This window comes from Diadema antillarum, unplaced genomic scaffold (genome assembly GCF_040938485.1).
Source record: "Diadema antillarum isolate AM-2024a unplaced genomic scaffold, OU_Dant_1.0 seq00000768_RagTag, whole genome shotgun sequence".
NCBI lineage: Eukaryota > Metazoa > Echinodermata > Echinoidea > Diadematoida > Diadematidae > Diadema > Diadema antillarum.
This window is the reverse complement of record NW_027271658.1, coordinates 3,248,253-3,266,362: the sequence shown is the minus strand read 5'-3', so window position 1 is coordinate 3,266,362 and position 18,110 is coordinate 3,248,253. Positions and strand designations below refer to the sequence as shown.

At 38.2% G+C, this 18,110-nt stretch overlaps 1 pseudogene; it reads right to left on the bottom strand.

Moving 5' to 3' along the window:
- The window catches only part of LOC139738799 (uncharacterized), a 126,687-nt pseudogene that overhangs the window by 71,443 nt on the left and 37,134 nt on the right, over positions 1 to 18,110 (bottom strand).

The window sequence follows — 18,110 nt, the reverse complement described above, 5'->3', positions numbered from 1 at the left end:
TGCACAACATTTTCTTGCATATATATATATATATATATATATATATATATACATCTTGGAACTTTCCACGTGTTGGACTTCGAATGTTGTAATTATAAGAAGAAAGAGTCTCAAGTACGCCATGGATCCAACGAGAAGATAAACATATATAAAAAGACATAGCGACGGAGAGAGAGAGCGTTATAAACATACATGTAAAAAGAGATACATAAATATAAAAGAGATACATACATACATGTATAAAGGAAAGAAAGAAGAAGAAAGAGTGGAAGAAAAATAAGGAGAGGATAATGACGGAGATGATAAACTTATGATAAAATCAGAAAGAATTGTTATGATAACTAGTGTCAACATGCAGTTACAAATCCGACTTATTTTCTTTAGTCTTTGTCGCGGTTATTCAGCGAGTCTCCCCGAATCAAGCAAAACCGGCCAGAATGAAGGATTTTCAAAATTCGCACGTCATTCAGGAAAAGATTTCAAATTCTTATAGTAAGATTGTTGTTCGGATATTCGGGATATATACTCTTCAAGCCCGAAAAATTCTGGCACATTCCGGGTGTATTAGCTCTCGCATTCGACTTGACTGTATAGTTAGAACATTATGAAGATATCTGGGACGTGTTTATTGATGGTCACACATGGGTATATCCATGATATACACACACATCAAAGAAAGATTTAGGGGAGGAGACAATGAGGTTTCATGCGAGGAACTGAGGATACCAAATGCATGGAACAAAGATTTTTTTATCACAATATATTTGGCATGAAACAATATCCCGTTACAATGCAACCTAAAGATTTAAGTCAAAGAAGAGTAAGAGCAGACGAGTTGATATAACTAAAGATTTCAGTAAACTAGCACAAAGATTTCGACTGTTTCTTTTTTTACTTGTACGACATTACCTGAACTTTCAACGTCATATCACTAAGGTGACTGCTGGAAGAATACTATGTCCCACAGTGTGAAACACAACGTAAACACAGTGCGAATCTCGTGTCATTGTTAAATTTCAGCAATTCACACTGTGAAACAGAACGTTACTTTGTGAACACTCTGTGAAAAAATACAAAATAGTGTGAAATCATCTCGACACTATCAAATTTCAGCGTTTTCACATAGCCGACTGTATGTGGACACACAGCCGACTGTATGTGGACACACTGTGTTCTTTCCAATAGGGATACGTGATTTGATTTGTTTTATTGCATCTTAATTTCGCATTTTTCACAAAGTAGATAAAATCTACAAGAAACTTCCAAAAAATAATTATACATTGGATAAGATACTCAATAACCTATCGTAGAGTATGCGTAATTTATTGTAGTACTGCATGAACAATTGAAAAAAAAATTATTCAAACAAATTATTATCAAACATAATGCAGGAGACCGCCTTTTTAAACAAAAGTTTGATTTTGATGACGACCTCTGAAAATTATGGTCAACTTGTCATTGGAAATCATTTCATACTAAATTTTATGAAGGTGTGTAAAAAAAAACCATCAGCAGGCGGGAGAGTATAGGACGCGTGTATGGAAATGCAGTTTTTAGTAGAGGATTTTGTTTGGATTTATATACACATAAATTTTGTTTGTAAATGTGTATATGTGTATGTGTATGTGTATGTGAGTGTTCAAGTTCAAGTTCAAATTCATGTTCATTTCCATCAAATAAACAGAGAAAATTATATACAATGTATAAGCACAACATATTTGTAATAATTGCAAAAACGTAAAGTGTGGGTGGACGTGCATGTGTATTTTTTTCTTTTGTTTTCATTCGATAATAAAAAATATAGTAGAGTTAAACACGGATATAACAGTACGGCGCAAATTTCACCTACATACGTCTTTGCGTATTTTTCACTTTTTTGTTGTTGCTCGTCAACAATGTTTCAAGGACAATTCAGACTAACATAGGTCTTAAGGTTGTCACGGGTTCGTCTGGATGGATAAAACTGTCATGCTTCGGGGAAGTCCCAACATACAATGTTTGATCGATCTAAAGACTTAAATAGCACTTATACCCTCTCTACGGACACATCGGTGACTCCTGAGATCTATAGAAAGAGGGGGAGTGTCATGGCAGAAGTGTGAAAAGACAGAGGATTGTAAGAAGAACGCCCAGTCTGGCGTCGAGATAGCCTGAGGGTACGGCAGCTCGGTCTTTGGTCTCCTTTTCCTCTTTCTCCCCTCCCTCCTGATTGTCATGAATTTCCTGACCTCGATTTCATTTTCACACTCACTTTCCATCTTTATTGCTTTATCGTGAATTTTCATGGGGGAAATTTAACTGAAAATTATGCACGCCCTATATCGTACTGAGTGTTTACGTTGGGATGTTGAATTAAACATGTTTAATTGTTGAACAGCTTCAGACCACCTATCCTTGTCTCTTTTATCACACACACACACACACACACACACACACACATACACACACTCACTTTTTCATCACAAAGCACTCCTAGCCTTATTCAATCCCTTTCCTTCTCATGACTATTTCATAAAGTTTACCCAGCCCCTTTGCACCATTCCTTACTGTCCAGTCGGATGTTATGCAAAGTTCTAATTGGTGTGGACGCAGGCTGCCCACTTAACTGAGCTCTGCAAGTCCGCAAAGTGTGCTGTCACTGTTGACACCAGTTTGACCTGAAGACAAGTGATACCTCGCAACCTGTGTATTATAATTATGCTAGCCGAACGTAACACTACTGTACAATACATTCATACCGTAGTTCTGCCTTGCTTCTCTGTGATAGGAATTGCTCCTTTAAATACTTCTGTACATTATGCACCTACTCCAGCAGTATTAGTACGGATTAGCTATTTGGTGTGAACCTTTGACATGAGAAACATGTAGTGAAACTCTTCTAATGATACGTGATACAGGAAGCTTAAATTTTTGAGCAGCACTCTAACCTACGAGTATAGTCACAGAGAAATACCAGGCCGAGAATTTCCGTAATCTGTAACCTTTGGAATTAATTAAAGATTCAAAGACAGATTGCAAGGAATTGTGCAGGATGTCTACTTGATTTTCACAGTGAGCCTGGCTATCTTGTGTGTGTGTGTGTGTGTGTGTGTGTGTGTGTGTGTGTGTGTGTGTGTGTGTGTGTGTGTGTGTGTGTCGGGGGGAGGGACTTCAGTGGGTCTCTCTCTCTCTCAGCCACTTACGTCAGTGCAAACTTACAGGAATTGAACATTTCACGTCAGTGTCGATGCTTTTCTGGTCGACTTTGCTACAGGAGGGAACGTCATGGGGAAGTGTACCATTGTGGTTCAAAACATGAGATTTCTATCTTGAGAAATTTGCGAACTGATAGACAAATTTTTCCTTCTAAATCCTTCATGATAAAATTCAAAGATTAAAGTGAGCTGAAGCGATGTGTTCTGCAGTGTATATAGAGCTCTGCGGAAAACAAAGTGACACTTTAAAGTCTCATGATGTTGGATGTTGATGAAATTTCTACCATTCTAACATCCATGAGTATCAATGTGTGGAAATTAACGCCTTTATACAACCCAGGACTATCATTTCGGTACTTTCTTTAGATTGGTGCCATCACTATAATTACCATCGAATTTAGCAAATCTTTACAATTTTCCCTTGACAAAGAGTAACAAATAATTCTATAGCATTCAATTAATGAATTAGCCTTATCTATGAAATGAAGGAATTATGATCTTGACTGCACTCATTTCTCTATGCAGAGACATCCGAAGGATAATCGAAAATAAAGTTTAAAATGGTCTACAGTGTTGCGGGAACCCCATATGAATGAAACCATAGAAGTGAGAATTATTTGTGTGACAGAAGAATATATGATGTTTTCAAATCAAGTAATGGGAAAAGAATTATACACTCCCTGCGTTTGAAAGGAGAGACAAACCAAGTATGTTAAATTGAGAGAGGATGACATGGAGAATTGAGAGATCGCAAGAACATTGCGATATTGGCGTCTTGTTACACGTCCTCCACATTTTGGCCCAAATTGAGTCGTCAAAGATCAATGGGTCGGAACACGCGTCAGCCAAAGACGTGGTCATTACGCCCAGACACAGGACCGACGTCTTTTGTCTGGAAAGAAAGTCATTTGGTGTCTTCTCATTGTCCGTCCGATCAGGATTATCTTTGTCATTTGTACAGCAAACTGTCTTCAATCATTCATGCAGTCGGCAGCAGTTCTGGGTTCCGGAGTGTGTGGTTAACACGTTAATGAAATAATGGACATTTTATATTTGAGCATTAGCTGTTCAATCTAACAGCACCGAGAAGTAAGGGAGACAACGTGAGGCCTTTTAGGGCCAAATTGTATCCTTCTTTAGGCCTTAAGCGTAGAACATGATTCGAGTGGGAGCACGCCATATGTTTCTTATTAGGAGCTTTTTTATATAATGACAGAAAAGGAGAAAAGAAAATAGGAAGAATCAAACTTCATCTCCTGCGCCTGTTGTTAATTCTTTGTTTGTTTGTTTTTTGTCGCTTTTTTTTTTGAAATCCCGATCCGCTTCAGATTCGATTCTTAGATTGAATCTATTCTTGTTACTTTCTCTGTACTTTTTCCCAACCTTCATTTCCAGCGGAAATAAAAAGCACTTTAACTATTTCTGTAACCTGATTTTCAGATGGAGAGATACTGGAAACAAGGCTCAAGACCTTTGGTGCTATCTTGAGCTTTAAAGGTTGGTCATCATGGTGTTCTCTTGACTTAGCGACCAGAACTTAGCATTCTTCATTCAGTGGATCGACAGCTATGACACAAAACTGAAACGATTCGAAAATACTATCGTTCGTCTAACGGATTTCGGATGGTTGGTTGTAACTTTTGTTTTGACGCTCAGAGTGCCTGGAGGGAAGTGTTTGTTGATTAACCCTTCCTGTACCAATGAGTCAAAACATGTGCACAATGTATTTCACACAAAAACCTAATGAGCAAGAAAATGACATGGCACGCAGAGAGTTTAAACCTACGATTTGCCTCAGCGGGGAGCGCCGGGTAAACATTCGACGACACATTCACGTCACAGGCTCATCACATTCGGTGAGCGTTGCAAGAAGTGCCCCCATTACAACCTCGACTATAAGGCAACTGCACTATCATGCACTATGATATATGTCGAGGTAAAATAATGTACAGTATCATGCAAAATATTACATTCCAAATTAATGGTGAAACGTTAAGAGATATAGGAGATGTTATAGTTACAGAAATTCTCTCAAGAAAGACAACTTGTCTTTAATTGGAGTAATACAGCAGATTTTTTTTTTTTCATTTCAACACTTAGGATAAACCACAATGCACTCCCGTTATAACGAGCACGGTTATATAACGAAATTCCGGTTACAACGAAGTAAAAATTCTGACCACAACATTATCAGCTCTATGTTTCTTATTTGTTCGGTTATAACGAAATTACGATATAACGAAAGAAAACTGCAGGTCCCGAGGATTTTGTTATAACGGGAGTCCACTGCATATACTTTATGACTATGATGTTTATACATCTATGCAGTCTCCACCGACTTTCTGAGATTTCCTCTAGTGATCCGAAGTTCATTGCAGTCACCGCAGCGTGAATACTGCCATCCCAAAGTCTCCTAAAAATCATTTCAGATGCATGAAAAGGAAAATATGAATATACAGTAATATTATGCATGTATATCATGTATATATGTGTATGTATATATATATATATAATATATATATATAAGTAACAAAACTGCAACAAAGTTCATGCTGTAGTTCACCAACGGTTTATTTCTTCACACAAATTTTCGAGCGTCTCGCCGCCCTTTCTCAAATGTTGCTTGAGAAAGGGGCGGCGAGACGCTCGAAAATTTGTGTGAAGAAATAAACCGTTTGGTGAATACAGCATGAACTTTGTTGCAGTTTTGTTACTTATCTTTTTATCTTGCCAACACGTGGACTACCTTATCAACATATATATATATATATATATATTATATATATATATATATATATGTGTGTGTGCGTGCGTGTGTGTGTGTGTGTGTGTGTGCGTGCGTGTGTGTGTGTTTCATATGTGTGTGTTTCTTTACTCTTTCCCCAATGGGAAGCTTCATAATTTGTACATTCAGCGTGGAGTGTGTAGAGATATATCCAGACTGCTATCTGATCTCCAGGTGACGCCGTTATCTTGTTCTCTCAACACCAGTGGTCACAGTAGGGAAAGCCTGTCGATCCTCTTCTCACACACTGATCGTGTCGATAGCATTCAACGTGATCTACTGGCCTGGCTTTAAAGTTGTCGGAAACTCCCAAGAACATGTATAATTCTATATCATAGTGAACAGAGGCCCCTGAGCTCATTGGATGGACTTAGACGTCATGACGTCACATCAACAGCGTTGCACGTGTCTCATTCACCAACGCAATACAGTCCGACCTCGATTATCCGGCCCTGTCTTTAATATCCGGAACTTTCTATCTAATAGAATGACGCATCCAGGCAGTGAAGAAAAAAAGTGATTTAGACATGATTAGAGTTCCTAAAAACTCACGCAATTTATGACTTTATAGGTAGGTTCGTTTATCTTGCTGTTGTTGTTGTCCTCTTTCCATTTTTGTATAAAGATGCATTTAAAAGTGCCAATCTACACTATTCAAGTTAGATGTTATGTAGTATGGATGGCAAAATCAAACGCACAAAATAAAACTAATCGAAAAAATCTGAAAACTTGACTCACCTTCGTCGGCCGAGAGTGCGAAGGTCCCGTAGAAGAGTTCGTCCGGGACATCGCTCCAATTCATGCAGGAGTAGCAGGGGCCGTAGTCCGGTATGCAGGCCACTGAGCCGTTTGCCCTTATAAGACCGCATCTCGTCAGCCACGTTGTAACAGTCCCATTTACCTGCATATATACGTGTAGGGCAGACCATTATGTACTAACGGTGGAACAGGTTCAGGATTAATCATAGATTATTGGATCCACCAGGTTTTATGTCATCATAGATATGAAATGCATATATGGTATGAGAAGCTATTCAGGAAGCAGGCTTACGTTGTCACCTCCCCGTTAATTGACAAAGGACACGTGGATTGTCAATTTATAATTCGGGTGTGCCTGCTTCGTCTTTCAATCTTTACTTATGTTCTCTGAATAATCACTTCAGTTAAATTGTAGACATTGTTAACACACAAACTTTCAGCACAATATACATTTCTCATCAAGGCAATCAAAGTCACCTCGACTGAAAACAAGCTTTTTTTACAGGATTGAACAATTCAGGCAAAAACACCATGCCAGTGCATATCATTACAGCATGATGACAACTTTTTAAGTAATAAACTTTTCCCCCATCACACCATGCTATGATGGTAGCTATGTTATGCGTTCAAAGGAAAGAGAATAAGTGTTCACAGATGAATTTGATGCGTATGTGTCAGAGAGTAAATGCAAATAATCATTCTTTTCTTATAGAACGACGATAAGTGAGAAAAAAACCAATGAGACCATACCTATGAACTTGAATTTGAAAGGTTGTTAGGCAATGATAATTAAAACAATGAAATTTTTAGACACATAAGCTTTACTCTGTCTAAAGGCTTGTGGAAAATTTATGATAAACCTTGTTGAAGTCATGTCACTGAACAAAAATCGAGAATCTAAAATCAATCTCTCAGAAACATATCCAGTGAGATGATTCTCTCAATAAAATACATGCTAACACCAGACAGGTGTATTCTAATCCATGCGATGAGTAAGCACCGATCATTAACAACATTGTCTTCCGCTGTTTTCTCTATTACGAACCTTGCATTATGGTACGCATATGTTGCTGACTGTATGAAAGAAATGGACTGCATGTGTCTTTGAAATAAGCTTTGATATTTCCGAACGATCTCGATTGTTGCTGTTGGTCACGCCTGCACGCATTGTACGGCTTACATTAAGCATAGATGGATTTGTCTGAAAGCCAACTTTGTAAGCCTCGTACGACGCTTTGATTTTATTGAAAAGAGAATTTGATGTGCTGTAAGCCACAATATACTTCTTTATAAGGATTGAAGTATGGGTGAAAACTTTGAAGACAAGTAAGTATGAATCACTTTATACAAAAATGTATAGCTACAGTATATAATCTGTGGGATTTTCAGCTAAATGCATTATAATCATATATTGTATGTCCCCCCAAAAAATACAATCGGGTTTTCGCATTGATAATACCCAATATGATTAAACCGTCTAAATGCTACTTCAGGGTCTTTAGATATAACATCTGAGCTCTATTTTGCAGAAAATCCCATTCAATTTGATTAAGTGGTCACAGAGAAATTTAGATTGTTGTAAAGCATGTCAAGAGTCTGATTCTTCCAAGGTTAGCACTTGGATGCTCTAGGAACTGCATGTTAATGTGTGAACGCAATAGACAGAACTTGGAGGGAAGAGATTCCTGACATGCTCCACAAAATTCCTCATTTCTCTTTGACCACTGAAGCAAATCGAATGTAGTTTTCTGTAAGATTTTTGGCAATGAGTTATAGTTTCATACCCTGAAATTGTATTTGGTTTGATTCACTTTTTACAAGTTATCGTTGCGGAGAATACCGTTGTAATTTTTTAGGGGACATAATATGGATATAATTATGTCTATTGTATTTCATGTGCTAAAGTGTCTGTTAGGGTTTACTGTATAGCCAGCTAGAGCAAGTCTTTGTCGTGCTAAAGACTGCTATATTTTTCTCATTTCATATATTCCATTCCTCTTGTTATTCAAGGAAGAACTATATAAAACTTGGATTGACACAGTGAGGAGCCATTCGGCTTGTAGAGAAAGAACAATTTGGTGGTAGAGAAAATGTATCAGAAGCTAGGAGCAGTCTCTGGATTGTCCCGAATGTTCGAAGAGTTCTGTAGCTCTTCAGACAATTTAGTACTTCTACCGGCCCCTTCGTTCTCGAATGAGTTAGATTCCAAATCAACTGTAATCAAATTCTCTAAAGTTCCTTCAGCAAAATCTCAAAGCCAATTTCTTAAAATTCTATGTTAAATTCTTTCACTTGAGATTATTGTGTATCTTCGGGTGACTAACTTTATTTGACTAAATCGTTACTTTATCTAGTACAGGTAAGTTAAGTTTACTTATGAACATTAGATCTCTTGTGCACCACGTATAAGTTTTATTACATTCTGCATATCTTGTGTTCTCGTTTTGTGATTTTTTTTTTTGTCATTGACACACAGTATTTAACGCTTATAATATCTATTATTACTATGGAGCCTACATCCTACAAGCTTCTGCTTTTCGTAGGTTCCTCATATTACCCGTCATTCATATTTCCTTCGTCTTTGTTTGATTCCACCTCAAACTGATTATCTTGTGTTAAACTTATTTCTCGAAATCAAATGGAATGTAAAATCTGTACGAAAATGTGGAATATGGAACAATGAATAAATAGAAAAATGGATCAACGTAATTTTATGCTTCACTGTATTGACATTTGGCACTTATCCTGAAAAGTATAATGAATTAGTAAAATTGGACTGACACTCAAACACTGGGTAATAGTCCATGGGCCAAGACCCGAAAATGGGTTATTGGTACCACCTGAGGTGGTAAACCTTTTTGGTGTCATTTTCTTTGTCGGGCATAGGTATGCTTATCAAGCTATGATAGCATTTCCAAATGAGTAGCTTAGTCATAATATATGAATTTTTAACCAATTTGGTCTTGTTTTTATATCCCTATACTTCTGAATCGAAACTAACCGCTATACAAAGAAGAGCACTGTCTTCTGTATATCCACAGGTGTTCGGTTGTAAACGCGGTGCGCTTAGTCTTTATTCAAGGCAGCGAAGGGAATATCGAAAGGGTTATGATGTCCACAGCTGTCACACGGTGCGCTTAGTCTTTATATAGAACAATGTACTGTTATCATATCTAAAGTTCCCAATAAAAGGGATTATCTATACTGTTTTTTACCACCCTCTCAACAAATACATCAGTTTTAAACAAAAATCGCTCTTTTCATTTACAATATTATTCATTATAATGTATTGTAGTGTATCGGTACATTGTTTTTTGCATTATCTTTCATTGTTGGATGGAAATAAAGCGACATTGGCGTGGTATTAGCGTTTTCACCGTAGCGTTTTCACCGGAAAATGATAAATAATTGAAAAATACGGTAAAATTCACGACGAATTGCTTCTTTGTTGTTGTTGTTGTTGTTGTTGTTGTTTTTAGATAAAGGGATATATACTGTATTATAAGCTTTGGATACTCCCTTCGCCGTCTTGAATAAAGACTAAGCGCTGTGGACATCATAACCTTTGGATATTCCCTTCGCTGCCTTGAATAAAGACTAAGCGCACCGCGTTTACAACAGAACACCTGTGAATATACAGAAGACAGTGCTCTTCTTTGTATAGCGGTTAGTCTCGATTCAGAAATATAGGGATATAACAACGAGACCAAGGTGGTTAAAAATTCATTTATTATGACTAAGCTACTCATTTGGAAATGCTATCATAGCTTGATAAGCATATATATGCCCGACAAACAAAATGACACCAAAAAGGTTTTGCCACCTCATGTGGTACCAATATCTGGCCTGGCCCATGGACTATAATGCATGTACTAAGTATCCCGGACAAATATAATGATTTATTGGAATGGCATTTTGATCAGTCTGAAAATGTGTTGGAGCATCCTGGACAAAATAACGAAATGATTCTTTGGTTTTTGACACTTAAACACGCAAAATTATGTAATATAGGCCTACGTATCGAGGAAAAATACAAATATCAGTACAGTTAGATTAACACTTCAGCAATCAGAAATATAATACCGTGTAAATGTACTGCATCGGGATATGTAACGGTGATTAATTAGATTTTGTGTGATTGTTGTCAACCTCAAAAATTTCTTGTAAATATAGCTTTATTGTTGCTTGTTCACTGTTATACTGCAAAAAGTCCGGCGTTAAATGTGAAACACCGAGCAGGTGTTAAATTTCTGGTGCTCATTTATGGTGTTAGATTAACACATCCGGGTGTCATTTCAAAATATGATTTTTTTTTAATTGTTTCCTAGTTACTGTTCTTCTTGTTGATTTTGAACTTCAACAACACAATCAAGAATTTTCCGATGAAGTGCTTGATTTTTGAAAAAAAAAAGTGTAAACACCTTTACACCACAGTAACACGAGTTGATGTGGTCTCCTATTGAAGCTGGACGGGAGTTATACCATTGGCATTAACACCAGCAATACTAGTATCAAATCAACATTATGCGGTGTCATTGTTGAATTAATACCAGCGCAGTGTCAAAAATATCACCAGCCACAGTATCAATTTAACACCACGAAGTGCCAGGTGAACACTTTTCAATACCATCACAACATACTTTCTACACCTGCGGGTGTAGTCCTCTATTTACACTTGATCGGTGTTAGATTTAACACCATGGGTGTTAAATCTAACACCGATTTGTTTGCACTAGTATTTGTAAGTGTCATTACCTGCTATGTGTTGAGGATAGGACCATAGACCTGGCTTATTTATGTCAACAGGTCCTTTGTTTTTTTAATTCTATTTACCAATAAAGACATGATTTCAAAAAATACTAACGAAGATACAACAGCATTCGTGACGAAAAATATGCGCTGAAACATCACTGTGGCCATTACTGAGGATGTGATTAGTGAAGTCGGACTGCTCAGACCACTGTCAGAACTTGTTTTTCCTTTATAAAAGGTTTTTATTCATAGTTTGCCCGCATGTAATATCTGCTATAGAAAACATCGGAAATCTGATATGACAGTGCGCTCTGACAAGAATGCGGAACCAAACGACTTCAAAATCAATATCATTATTTAATCTGACATGCCCAGTGTTGCGTCGTGAAACCAGAAACCTGCCGCTCGCGCAATTTCGTTCGCTTTAACCCCCACCACTCCCTCGTCGAAGTGGGTTAATAGAGGTGCTTTTCGTCACCCCATACTCATCAAATTAACGGACGTACCCCCGAGAGGCGGGGATTCTGTTTATATCTGCGTGCGTGTTTGTTAGTGCGAGGTTGAACCAGAAATATTGCATGCATATAATCTGAGTGGACATTAGTACGAAACTTATTATCAGAAAACCACTTCTCTGAGGATCATGTTTTAGCGATGTAGAGAGCTTTTGAACGTGATTGACATTCAAGTAACCAATGAAGATATCTTCCGAACTAGCTTGTCTGACTCTAACATAGTTATGATGTACCGTATAGTGTCTTCTGAATCTGAAATTCTGCTTCACGAGCGTCCTGAATTCCACTAAATTTCTTTTGCTTACTGCGGTGACACTCGATATCATTCAAACACACTTGTCTAAGTTTTTATTATTTTATCCATTGTTACTATTTAAACTTTTTAGCTGAAGCTTGTCCTACTTTTGTTTTGGGGTTGTTGTTGTTGTTTTTTTTTTTCTCTGAATAATAAACATTTCTTGTCAGCATATAATCGATGATTTCATCTCTACTGTCGGTGAATTTTGTGAGTGTATCGGTTGTCACCGCGATTCGACTCAAGAATTGTATTGCGTCCATGTGTACCATGATCTATTTCATAATCGAATTGATTCCATTTTAGTGAGGGATAGCAGTGTTGATTGGAAAGCTGTGCAGGTGAGCATTATTGTCTTAAATTTTTCGTCCGGATATCGGATAACGGAAAACACACACATGATAAGAAAACTATGGGATTTCTTCCTTGTTTTTTTTTTGTTTTTGTTTTTGTTTTTGGAGAGGGCGTGGTATTACCCACTTCCGAACAGAGACACAGCACGAAGAATTGGCCTCTCACTCGGTGCACTGACTCGTACACAGTACACAATTTTCCAGTTTTAGAAAGATACAGGAATTTTAATCTTTATGAAATGTGTTGCCATTCTGAGGATTAGCTATACACTTGGAAATCGAGAAGCTTTTAAAAATCTTGCAATAAGCCAATTACATAAGATTATAACTAAGAGATACAAGGAAACACATTTTTTGTTACTCTGCTTTATGAAAACATTTACAACTAACAATAGACAGCATAATTTATATTTTATAAAACAAATATAGCACCATAACACACACACACACACACACACACACACACACACAAATGTGGTTTATGGGACGTGATAGGTGAAATCGTTGTAGCCCTTTCCGTGCTAATATAAAGTTTAATGTGCACAAATTTCACACACATATTATATACCTATGGACAAGAAATTAAGGTGGTACGCAAGGAGTTAAAGTGTCTCGGGCAATGCGACTGGATCATTCCATGCATGCACAAGGCGTGGGCGCTGAAACCTTCAGGTGGAAACGTGTTCGAGAGGAAACATTTCGAGATGATACAAATCTGAGAATATGTTTAGAGAACCCCGACAGCATTGAGATGAGGATGAGGTTCGTCTAAAAGCATGTTGCCTTGTCATGTATACGAGAGCTGCAGTTCGTCTGGGTGGTTGGCATTCCCGTTCCAAGGACGAATGCATGACTGTTTTATTACACTTTGTGTGTGTGTGTGTGTGTGTGTGTGTGTGTGTGTGTGTGTGTGTGCGTGTGTGTGTGTGTGTGCGTGCGTGTGTGCGTGTGTGTGTGTGTGTGTTTGTGTGTGCGAGTGCGTGAACGTGTCTGAAAATGGGGTTTTGTGTAAAAGAGATGTTGGTAATCCGGAGACGATTGATCAATAAACTGCCCGGCGGAATCCGTTCTCAACCTCAATTTTTCTTTCATTCTTGCTCATTATTGCTACACAAATTGATTATCACCTGCCGGAGTCTTCGTTCCTTTGTACATCTGCAAGAAGACTTCACTGAAGACAGCATTGTTTATTGTTATTGTTAATGTTTTTTGTGTGTTTTGTTTTTGTCTGTTTGTTTGTTTGGTTGATGGTCTTTGTATCTATTTTTTCTGTATTTTGCTGCTCAGACTCAGGGATCGATTGCGTCGATTCAAGACATTCTCTCATAGGAAAAAAAAAACATGTTAATCGCTTTGGTAACAAGTGAGTGTCGGAAATCTGATCACGATTTAGCGAAAACGTGCTCCTGGGACAGGGACGTTTCACTTGGCATCGACGACGACAACGAAATTGGCCCGAGGGTAAATTGCTATATCCGAAGAGATATCATGAGGCAGTTTCATGCAGAAGTTTTGTCGTCAATACTGCACATCACACAGCCCAAGTGAACAAGAGGGACGCAAAACCCAGGTTTAACGCGGCTAGTAATTGAGCAACCTGTATGATACATCCGTTTCAGAGTAATTGCTTTTTGCAGCTACTTCCCGTGATATTGATTTTTTTTTTGTAGGTAGATTAGTTGGTTTAAGTTCTTTTTGCTTTCATCACAGTCTTACTTTTTAGAGACAAAAGAGGAAAGCTTATTCAGCCACTGGGGAGATTGCAGATGGTATTGTGAGTAAGCGTCGGGTTTATCTGGTCATCTTCATCTATGGCAGTTGCACCACAGGCGATCCGTCGCAATTCGTATGAAATACTCTTACTTGAGGCGAAGTATTTCAAAAGATCGCCTTACATAATCTTTAAGCGTGTTCGTCGAAGTTTTATTCTCACGGAGATATGGAGAGTGTGTATTGATATACAGGATGTCAGCTTGCTCCTATATTCTCGGAGGGGGGGGGGGGGCAGTTCACCTTGGGCACTAAAAACAATCATTAGCTTGATCGATGTTTGAGATGCGGTCGCATCAAAATGGTTCTGCGATTTGTAAGTGAGGAGGAATGAATGGTAATTACCGCCGCGCTTTTGTGTTGACGTGATGGAATGAATGAGTACGTATTGTAGCTTCAAGATCAAGTGTCACTGATCAAGTTCATGAAGTTTTTCATTTTGAATGCTTCTTCGAAAGATTTAAGCTTCTCAACTAGCCCTTTACTGTTTGTATAGTTATGATCATTTGCTCTTTTTATACAGCTTCCGTGAGGCCAAGTATTCTGTTACTTCCCAAATCAAAATAAATCGTCATGCAATGGATCTAGTGCATGGTGCACCCATTCATAAGTGCAACATTATAGTAGAAACAGGTTAACCCGAGAGCATGCAGGCGTCCCACGTTCATTTGAGTTCCCCATAACCTTCAATTAAAGGAGAAGATGCAGCCATGAATCGCAATATCGGCTTGCTTCGTACTTCATGACTTAGATTTTAATAATAGAAGATATTGGTTTCATTCATACACGTAATGACGTTACTGTGTAGGATTCCAGTCTCCCATATACAAAAACAGACGTGATTAAAGACTGTGGAGAACTGTGGACTGTAGAGAACTATTATAGGCAAAGTGAGGAATGAGACACTCGGAAGGTGGCAAGAACAGAGAGGTAGAAGATAGGGAGGAAAATAAAAGAAAAAGAAATGGTGACTCTTTATCTGCATTGCCAAATGACTTGAAATGATATAATTTCTTTGTAGTAGGCTTCATACATCCAGCATAAATTCATAACAAAATAACAGAGTAACATTCGAATATCGATCAGTGCCACATGTCTTGCACTGTGTCACCAGTTTGTCGTGTGTAATTACCACTCAGTTGTTGAAATCTACAGAGGCCTAAATTTTCGATTTCAGTGTTGTTTTTTTCAACACCATTATTGAGTTATTTTAGGCACTCTTTGCTGATATCCGTGCAGACAAGATTGTTTTCTAATGACACCAACGTGTGCCCACGCTAATTGAGGTACTATTGAAAGGATAATGCGGTTTGAGAATGGAGATGTGTGGGTATCTGTTCAGGTTTCGTTTACTCGCAGCAACTTGAATAAATATGGATGAGATTAACAGCATCCACGCACCACTCTACCCAAGTGTCTCAACTCGATCTCCAAAGCCCTCTCAGATTAGTTACATCCTATAGTGTCCAAAGTATTTAACGATAACAATTATCTCAGCAACTGCGATGTCCCACATAAATATAGAGCTCTCAAACCAAGGAACCTGTAAAGCAGGTATGAAGCACTTTACCGGCATGATAAAGTTGATGATTAATCTATCGTTTATACGATGTTTAATCCATGCAATATTTACTTTTATAAAATGGGTTCAAGAATGTAGCCAATAGGAAGAGCTGAAATGAGTCACGTGTGCTTTGGTTACTCAGTCCCATTGCACTGCGTGTTAAATCCTATTGCCGATCGTCTGTGCGCGCGGCGGCTCCTTTGAATTGCATGCATACGCGCTGTCAATCCTGTAAACAACTTCTAGTTCGGACTGCCGGCCGGCCGGCCTTTCTTCCCTTGTGCATAACATGTGTGGCGTATGTATGATACGTACAGTGTACAGTAGACCAAGCGTTGTGGGACCGGACGCGTACATGGAGTCACTTTGAAGGGCAAGTCCAACGATTTAGCAGGTTAATTCTCACGCCGTTTTCAGAGTATGTTGTCTAGTAGGCCTGTATGAGGAGTCTATATCAAGTCTTTAAGGTAAAGGGTGCATATTCTATGTAAAATAAGTAAGTTTTCATGCGGGAACTTAAGTGTCCGGAAACCCAACCCCCCCCCCCCCCCATCATACTTATATGTGCGGGATTTCCGAGTGCGACGTGCGTAACTGTTTGGGACGAACATCTTCGGACGTTTTGACCCACAAAGGTACGTGAAAAACGCTGAAAAATGCTGTTAGTTTTCGAATTTTCGACCCATTTTATAAAACAAATGATGCACAGGATTATTTCGTGGCGTTAGTGGTTCGCCTCGTGCATGTTTCACAATTGTAAATACCCTCGAGTGCAATATACGCCTCCACTAACGCACTCTATCCTGTGCATCATTTGTATATTATAGCATGGCATTAGCTTACAGAGACGCAGTCATTGGCAGAACGAAATGAAGGGTGATTATAAGGTTTTATTTCTTGTCAGTATTTACCATCTATTGGGTCCAACGTTATGATATCGAAATAATATCAAGTTAAACTGTGTACTTACAATTTATAGTTTCATCATACTTGTCATCATTATAATCGCGTTATATAGTTCGATATGTGGTAATCATCCACATTTAGTGAAGATTTCCCACTTATGTGATACGTTGTCATGTTGTCAGTATACTTCTTTTGCTTTCACCGTAGCATCATTAGCAGCAGTCGTAGCGATGTTGTGGTGAGAATATCACCGTCATTTATGAAAGAAAAACAAATAAGTACCTTGACTGTATCTACTACCACAAGCATGACCATCAACTTCCAGAGTACATGTAGATAAAGTTCATTGATCAGCAGTAATGATCTTGAGTATTGATTTTTCATCCTCTGTGCATAAAGGAAATATTTCATAACCCATTTTTAATCATCATACCAGACTCATTAATGCCCTTTCCTATGGCTGAAGTCATATCTAAAATGTAACATCATTAGCTTATATACTATCAGTGACCTTTGGCCAATATGTTTCTATCCTTCCCTCCAAATCACATTGACAATTGACAACCATGGAGGTATAACTGTTTACTTTACGGATTTTTAAATCTTTAATCAGCGCATCTGCCTTAAGTTTCACGCCAATCTACCGGAGGGATTTCTCTGAAATCATGTTCAAACCATGTTGGTTATCTTGAACAAATGGATGGACCAGCATCCTTCCTGGATTGACGTAGAAAAAAAAGAGGATATCATCCGGAAAAATATCACGTATGCTTATACTCTCCGTATAACTGAAGGTCAGTTGCGATGGTTTTCCTCACATATTGCAAAAACTGTTAGAAAAACAAACAAACAAACAGCGTTAAGCAACGTTGTTGCTAAAGTTTTTAAACATTATTCAAGTCTTACCTTCCGTGGCAGCGGCGAACATAGCCAAGAAGTAACCTAGGAAAACGTGCCACGAAGTCATTGGAACAAAGGCCGTGTGCGTCTGGGTCCAGAGGGAAAAAAGTAGTGAAGACTTTGGGATCTGCAGATTGGTTCAACGTGATTGTTCCATGAGTTGGCATCTAGCGTTCCGATACCTGCAGAGATTAAAAAAAAACAGATGAAACACCAGACATTAAAAGAAAAACATGAATTATATCATTATGGAATAAGGAGAAAGTTTTGACAGCAATTAGAAACATGGTCATTTCTCTGAAGTGTATCTGGTTCAT